Source organism: Cryptomeria japonica, chromosome 8, assembly GCF_030272615.1.
Source record: "Cryptomeria japonica chromosome 8, Sugi_1.0, whole genome shotgun sequence".
Classification (NCBI taxonomy): domain Eukaryota; kingdom Viridiplantae; phylum Streptophyta; class Pinopsida; order Cupressales; family Cupressaceae; genus Cryptomeria; species Cryptomeria japonica.
The window spans coordinates 206,746,929-206,754,736 of NC_081412.1; positions in this window are offsets into that span (position 1 = coordinate 206,746,929).

The following is a 7,808-nucleotide window of genomic DNA, read 5'->3' on the forward strand; positions in this document are numbered from 1 at the left end:
GACAAAATAGGAATCTAACTAATATAGAAGCTTATAAATTATAGAAAAATATAAATATTTATCATCACTATTTTTTGAATTAATTTAGTTAACATAATATGTATTTTAACGAGCATCAATTAAATGAAAAAATTTAGAAACATAAGGGTAATAGAAATTATATAGTAGATATTTATTTCTCAAGAAAAGGTCACTTATAATAAGTGTTAGTGATGTAAATCATGTAGTGGTTAGCGTAGTTACTTGCAGTCTTCTCTGTGATTTATAGGTGTTACTAATAGTTGCATGATATTTTCATAAGCCTAACTAAGCGGATGGTGCAACAACCAGTTAACCATTCATGCTCTGCATGCTTTGCCTCTTTCACCATTAACATTGTTAATGTGGTTGCTCTGCCTTTGTTTCCTCAGTATTATCCATTATCTACAATGGTCTATGGTGGATATCTTTTTATAAATCTATATTTTTTGTAGCTATAAATTTACAATGGTTAGTACAAGAGATTTAATTTTCATTCTCAACAATTATGTTTTTCTTTTATGTGCTATCATCTGCAAGTTTTCTTTTATTATTTTCTAGCTAGATCCTTTTGCATATTTTTACTTGTTTGCAAGTTACAAAATTTTACATGGTATTAGAGTGTTACAAAATTTTACATGGTATCAGAGTGAGGTTGCTAAAAAAAATCTGAACACTTTTATTTGTAGGCACTAAAGATTAAGTTGTTTTAGATTGGAATATTCATTGTATTGAAGTATCTATTTTTGTACTCTTTTGGAGATATATTAAGGAGTGAAACATGTATATGTATAAGGGTTACATATGTAGGTTTTGTGGGAGAAATCAACATGGGTATGAATGGTGTCCTCATTTCTCACATAATGCCTTTCAACTCTTTTTTGGGAATGGATCAAAATCTCAAGTTGCTCCTTTTCCACCTATAGAGATAGTAATTTGTCTTGCAAGTTTGACAAAGATCTTGGCTTCTGTGAATGCCACCTCAAATTCTCTTCAGTAGGTTAATTCTTGTCCTCTTGATGAGAGAGATATAATTCTATCAAACATTGTTTTCTTGTTTTTAGAATCTCACATTGTTAATTTTGAGGACACAATTGAGGATCTTTATATCCTCTTTTCTAACAACTCCTATGGATCTGATTCATCTTCTAGTGATGTTATGGACATATCTTTAGACCCTCTTGCTCTCTATTTGCCTATATTTGCTTCTATTGTGGTAGTACCTGATTCTCATTGGTCCAGTTATCACTATACATCTATGGTCACTGTACCTAAATCTTCTATGGTACCTGGTTTATCTTATCAGCATTTGTCATACTTTGGAATTTTCTTAAAAACATTTGAGCAGCATTTGAAGCTATCTTCATTATCTTTGGACTATGATCTACATTGGTTTTTAGACACATCATACATCTTGATATATTCCTTTCAAGATTCAGGAGACTTAATTTAGGCATCTTTGGTTTTGTTTCTTCCTAAGGGGAGAAATGTCATTTGATGATTGTGGACCACCTTTTGCAGTCAAATTCAAGCACTTGAGAATCTTCCATTGACTACATATTTTGGGGATATACTTGGTTCTTCCATGTAACTTATTTTCATTTTTCACTTTCAATGAAACCTTCTTCAGGGTGAAGTTCAATGCAGCATAGTAGCTTCTATGCAAAGTTAGTGTTGATTTTGAGGGGAGGTTTTGTTCATGCTAGGTTTTCCCTCTTTCCTCTTTCCTTTCATTAGGTTTATCTCTCCTTAGTTAGACTTAGGGGGGGTCTTACCAGTGTAAATCATGCAATGGTTAGTGTAGTTACTTGCAGTCATCTTTGTGATTAATGTGCATCACTCATGGTTGATGATATTTGTATAAGCCTAAGTAAGAGGATAGTGTAATAACTTGTTAACCATTCATGCTTTGCATGCTCTGCCTCTTTCACCACCAATATTATTAATGCAGCTGCTCTGCCTTGGTTTCCTCCATAATTTTAATTGTCCATTCTGGTCTACGGTGGTTATCTTTATATAAATCAACATATTGTGCAGCTGTAAATGTACAATTGTTAATACAAGAGATTTAATTTTCATTCTCTACTATTCTATTTTTCTTTTCTTCTTTTCTAGCTAGATCCTTGTGCATATATGCACTCTATTTGTAGGTTACAAAATTTTAGAATAAAGGATTTTAATAACAAAGGAAGATATTAGAGTTATATTCTTGTTTTAATACATTACTATCAAATGTTATATTGATTTTATAATGCACTACTCATCGTGGGAATTTTCTAATCTATCTTTTCTTTTAAACTTCTTTTATATTTCTGAGATATTATTAAACTCTTATCTCTTGCTCTCTCTTGTAGTAGTCCAATCACTAAAAGAAAAATCTTTATCATGAATCAATTGAATTACTCTGACATATATTTAATTTTGTATATCTCTGCTATAAATGATATTTCAATTGCTAAAATATAATGTCGAAGCCATCGCTTCTGCATTTTTATGGACCCAGTATTTCAAGGTCATTGCGGAGAAATTGCACATGATCATCGTTAGAGAGTTTTTATCAAAAATGAAAATGAAGAGACTTATACATCATTTTAAATATTCCTATTTATTATTATAATTAAGTCTTTGTTTTATCATTTATAAAACAAAATATTAGCTATAAAATCATATTTTTAGAGTCCAAACTAGATGAACCAATCATTAAAGCAAGCCATTAGGCAACAATAGTAGCTAAGGGGACAGGAGGCAGGTGAAGTTCAGAATATCCCAACCCTCACAATATTCCTCTTTATCTTCTTACTAGTAAAACTGAAAGAACCAGTTGATAGAAGTCCATAATATGCTCACCTTATGCATAGTTAGAAATAATAGGATCTGGCATCCCACATCAACAAAGAAAAATGCATTAGATTAAAACTACAGATGAATAGTTATTGAATTATTTATAGATTAGATTTCGATTTTGGAATGCACGAGCGTGGATCTTACATGATAAAGAAACCTTATAAAATGGATTAAAAGGTATATTTACCTTTTCTTTCAAATCTAAATATTCTTGAATATCCAAGAAATGATTGAGAACTCTCTTGTGAACAAAGGTTGGTTGAACATTATCACCCTCTAGGATAGCAGTGATTTTTTTCTCATTGTCGATATTCCACTCTCCATATTTTCTATCTCGGACAATAAAATATTGTTTATCAAAGATTCGGAAGGTCACATATACTACATAGTCATTTTCCACAAGAAAAATTTGAGAATGGGGCCTAGAATATGCAATGTAATTAGGGGGAAAAGAAACACCAGAAACAAACACATATTTTAAATATATGAGGAGATTCATACCTGGATGATAGAGGAAGGAGTATTGATGCATGATCTGTAAACTCATTATGAATCACTTAAGAGTTGTTAGATTCACCAACATACAAATTTAAATTAAATATCATAACTCATGTTTCTTGTGACTTGAGAAAATAAACCCATAAAATGCAATAAAGTAAAGAAGCAGACAAAATCATGCATCAAGGAAAGATAGAGAAAAGATTTGATAACGAAGTTCACTAGACTTTGGTTATGTCTCCGGATCCACAAACACGCATGATCGATGCCATTATTATGATGCAAATGTTCTTACATCACCATGGTCTTCCACTGAGTTACAATTTGCTTCCAAGAAATATTGTTACCATCAGGCTCTTCCCACTTGCACACTATCCTGACAACAAGTTTCTAGCATCCTGCCCTATCCTTCTATCACATTCACAATTCTATGCAATGAAACTACAACTCTCACTCTCCACCAGAATACATAGGAAATAAGTCCTTACAAAAAAACTTTAAAAGAGTCATACAAAATATCTCGAAAGACTCACTAAGTTTTTATCTCTCCATAAGAAACCTCTCATTTCCCCAAGACCCTTTGCTAAGAGAAACAAAATCCTCTCCAAGATTTCTTTTCCACAAAAATGAGAATACACTCTCCATACCAATTCCACCTCTTGGAATACCACAAGGAAAGACTACCTCCTCTCACACATTTTCCTCCCATTTATACAAAATAATCTCCATATTTGGTCTATAACCAAATATCCTTAAAGGAGATAAAAAAACATTTAATACATAAAAAAATACGTTCTTCATTTGTTTGTTTGTTTTAACTATATTCAGCTTACCTATGGTCAAAACAAATACATCCCACACAATTATTAATGTCACTGAGTGGTGCAATGACAACTAAAACATTTGGTACCTGACTGGTCAGAGTTTCAACTCCCACTGGCCATCCTTTTAGCATGATATTCAACAATTAAAAAATAAGGGAAACTGAATCCAAATATAGTAATATGTAATCTGCATGCCATAATGGTGAACGAATCAACTTGGAAATTAGAGGTTATGGGTTCAAAACTCGTAACATTTTTTTTGTTTAAATAGTTCAAACTCCAAGACCACTGAGGTACCACTTCAGCATGTTGCTTAAATAGTTCAAACTCTAAGGACACTGAGGTGCCACTTCAGCATGTTGCTAGATCCATCTAGATCATTCCTCCCCACTAACAAAATTTTGGACCTACAAAAGGTTCTTAATCAAACACTAAGTGAGAAAACCACCTTCCCACCTATCCAATATCTTTCCACCCTGTTTGTGGACTTGCTTCATCAAAAAATTGTAAACCAATTATGAAAACCACAATCATATTGCTACCCATTTGCATTTTCCTACACCCTTCTGTATTTATTACCCCAGATACTATCCATGTGTAACACATTAGAAAAATTAACAAATAAATGGATATTAATGACAATGAGCTAACCATACTTGTAATACTCTTGATAGGTTCCCATGAAAAATCCTCATGTTGCGGTGATGATGATCCTTGAAACACATGATAGTTAGGCTTACAAGAAACTACTTCATTTATGCTTCAAATCACTTATTTTTCCTTTACAAACATGAGCAGAGAGGCTTTTGTCACATACATTAGCCTCTTTATTTTCCATATGTTCACCAATGAAGAATCAACTACAATCTTCCTCTTGTCCTTCTTGGGACGAAGCTTTGGGTGAAGATTCCAACAATTAGCTTCTTGATGTCTACCTTTGTTTCAATAACCACAAGGTGTTTTCAACATCCATCCTTTCTTTCCCTTCTCTTTCTTTTGAAGTGGAGATGGGTCTTTATGCAATATCCCTTTCCTAGTTGACTCAACTTTCCTGTACAATGTCATTCTTTTCCAACACTTGGCAACACTATGGTTATTCAACCCACTAAATGTGCATGGTTTTATAAACCAGAAAAATTCTATGTTGTCAACCTTCTTATAATCAAAAGGAACATTGTAATTAATCAATCTTGTTATACCTTTGATGGTCACCATTGGTGCATGCATACCGAGAAGAATATGTGTTCGTTCTTCTCTTAAACATCTTGCATGTGTCTCCACTATCTGTAGGTGATGTGCCAATACCTCTCTCAGATTGTTCTTGAGATGGTTCTTCTTTTGAATAATTATTTGCATCCACTACCTTAGAGCATTCTCCTACACCATACCCCAATTTTCCATAGCAAGGTCTAGCTTCCACATTCACAGGTTCAACCATAACTTATCCATGAATTCCAAGGCCCTTTCCTTTGTAGCCCATCTTGGTTAACAACCTCAATCCAACACTTTGAGATTGTTTCTAAGAATAATCAAGAGAATCTGGAAGAGAATGAGAAGAATGAGGAGTTTTCACTAAGACTGTATCTTTGGCTTTCTTCGACAAGCCTTCCTTTTTAGACTATCATTCCTCATACATCTCATCAACCTTGGCTTTCATCACCATGATGGCCTTACAAAATTCTATATTGAAGGCAAAAGGAAACTTATTTTCCTTTTGTGAAGACATCTTGCCCCAATTTCCTTGAATTTGCTCCAAGTATCCTACAACCTGCAACTTGTCAAACCAACTCTGGTACCAAACTTGATCTCTAAAGTCCTTATTATGAATCACTTAATAATTGTTAGATTCGCTAGGATACAGATTTAAATTAAATATTGGAACCAACGTTGCTTATGACTTGAGAAAATAAACACATATAATGCAGGAAAGTAAAGTAGCTAACAAAATCATACATCAAGAAAAGAGAGAAAAGATTTGATAACAGAGTTCACCAAACTCTGGCTACATCTTCGGATCCGCAAACATCCATGATCGATGCCATTATTATGTTGCAAATTTTCTTACATTACCATGGTCTTCTACTAAGTTACAATCTCCTTCCAAGGAAGATTGTTACTGTATATGTTGAAAAGTGGACACAACAATATTGAAAGACTAAATGAATTCAATCAGAAAACCCTAGCCTACCAATCAATAAATGTCCACCATAACATATGAAGATTACCTAAGACAATCCAAATCAAATGAAATCACAAAGATTATACCATCACATGTCCAATAGGGTTTGGAGATCTCCATTCTTCCTATCTCCATTGATCTTGCTTGATATATTTTCTCTCAGATTTTATATGTGCACAAGAGCTCAACAAAGAACGGAAATGTGGTTGCAAGTAGGCTTGATCGCATATGAAAGTTTGAAAGCGTAGAGTAGTCGAGTAGTCGTTGAGGAGTCAGGATTGATAATGAAGGAAGCATCTTCTTATATAGAAGACACTATAATAAATGGAGGAATAAGATTGAGAGGTGTAAAAGATAAATGGTTGGCTATGATTAGAGGGTAGGTAGAGAAAATAAGAAAATAATGAGAGGGTAAGTAGTGTATGAATTAAGAGATGAATGACATGTGTCATGGGTGGAAAAGGTTAATGAATTAATTAAATAAATAAAGATTTATTTAATTAATAGAAGAAGTGGGATCAATCCAATAAATAAAAGTATTTATTTAATTTAGGAAAAGGATAATTTAAATAAATAAATATATTTATTTAAATTAGAAATAAACCTAGAAGAGGATAAATGAATTAATTAAATAAATAAAGATTTATTTAATTAATAGAAGAATTAGGCTTAAAATAATTAAATAAATAAAGATATTTATTTAATTAGATAGGACAATTTTAGGTGTATACATTTTGCCCTCTTTGAGACAATGTAACTTGTCGCGTTGTTTCAAAGAAGATTAGATAAACTAATACAAAGTTGCCCCAAGATGGGAATGATATGCCCCCTCGAGAGATTGGATGAAAATGTCTAGAAAGATCACATACAATCTCTTGATAAGAAAGAAAGCGCAGAATGGACTGACCAGATATGATAGAGTGATAGAGTCACGCGATAAAGAAGATTGACATGAGAGACTATGGATAGGGCTAGGGCTAGGGTAGTCTATAAGATAGACAATGAGGGGAAAAAATCCTCATTGTCATCCACACATCCAAGAGATCAGAGTGTAGAGAGAGAATAGAGCAGCAGCAGTCAACAGCGATGGCATTGGTGCACAGATTTGATCGCATTCACTGATTTTAGAGGCCAACAGATGTAGGAGAGCCGGTAAGTACCACAAAACCTCCTTATACTTTGTTGCAATAAATGTTGTCATTAATGCATGTTAGGTAACACATTTAATGCATTTTAGATATGTCAAGCACAGGGCAAAAAATTCTAAGGCACGTCTGTGCTGGTGCCAAGTGCGTGTGGGTTGGCTAGGCACGTTTGTGTTTGTGCCAGGTGCGTCTGCGAATGCAAAGGCATTTGTGTCAGATGAGAGCACGTCTGTGTTGTGCAGGCGCATTTGTGCTATATGGGCGTGTTTATGGAGAGAAGGCGTGTCTATGTATGTCAAG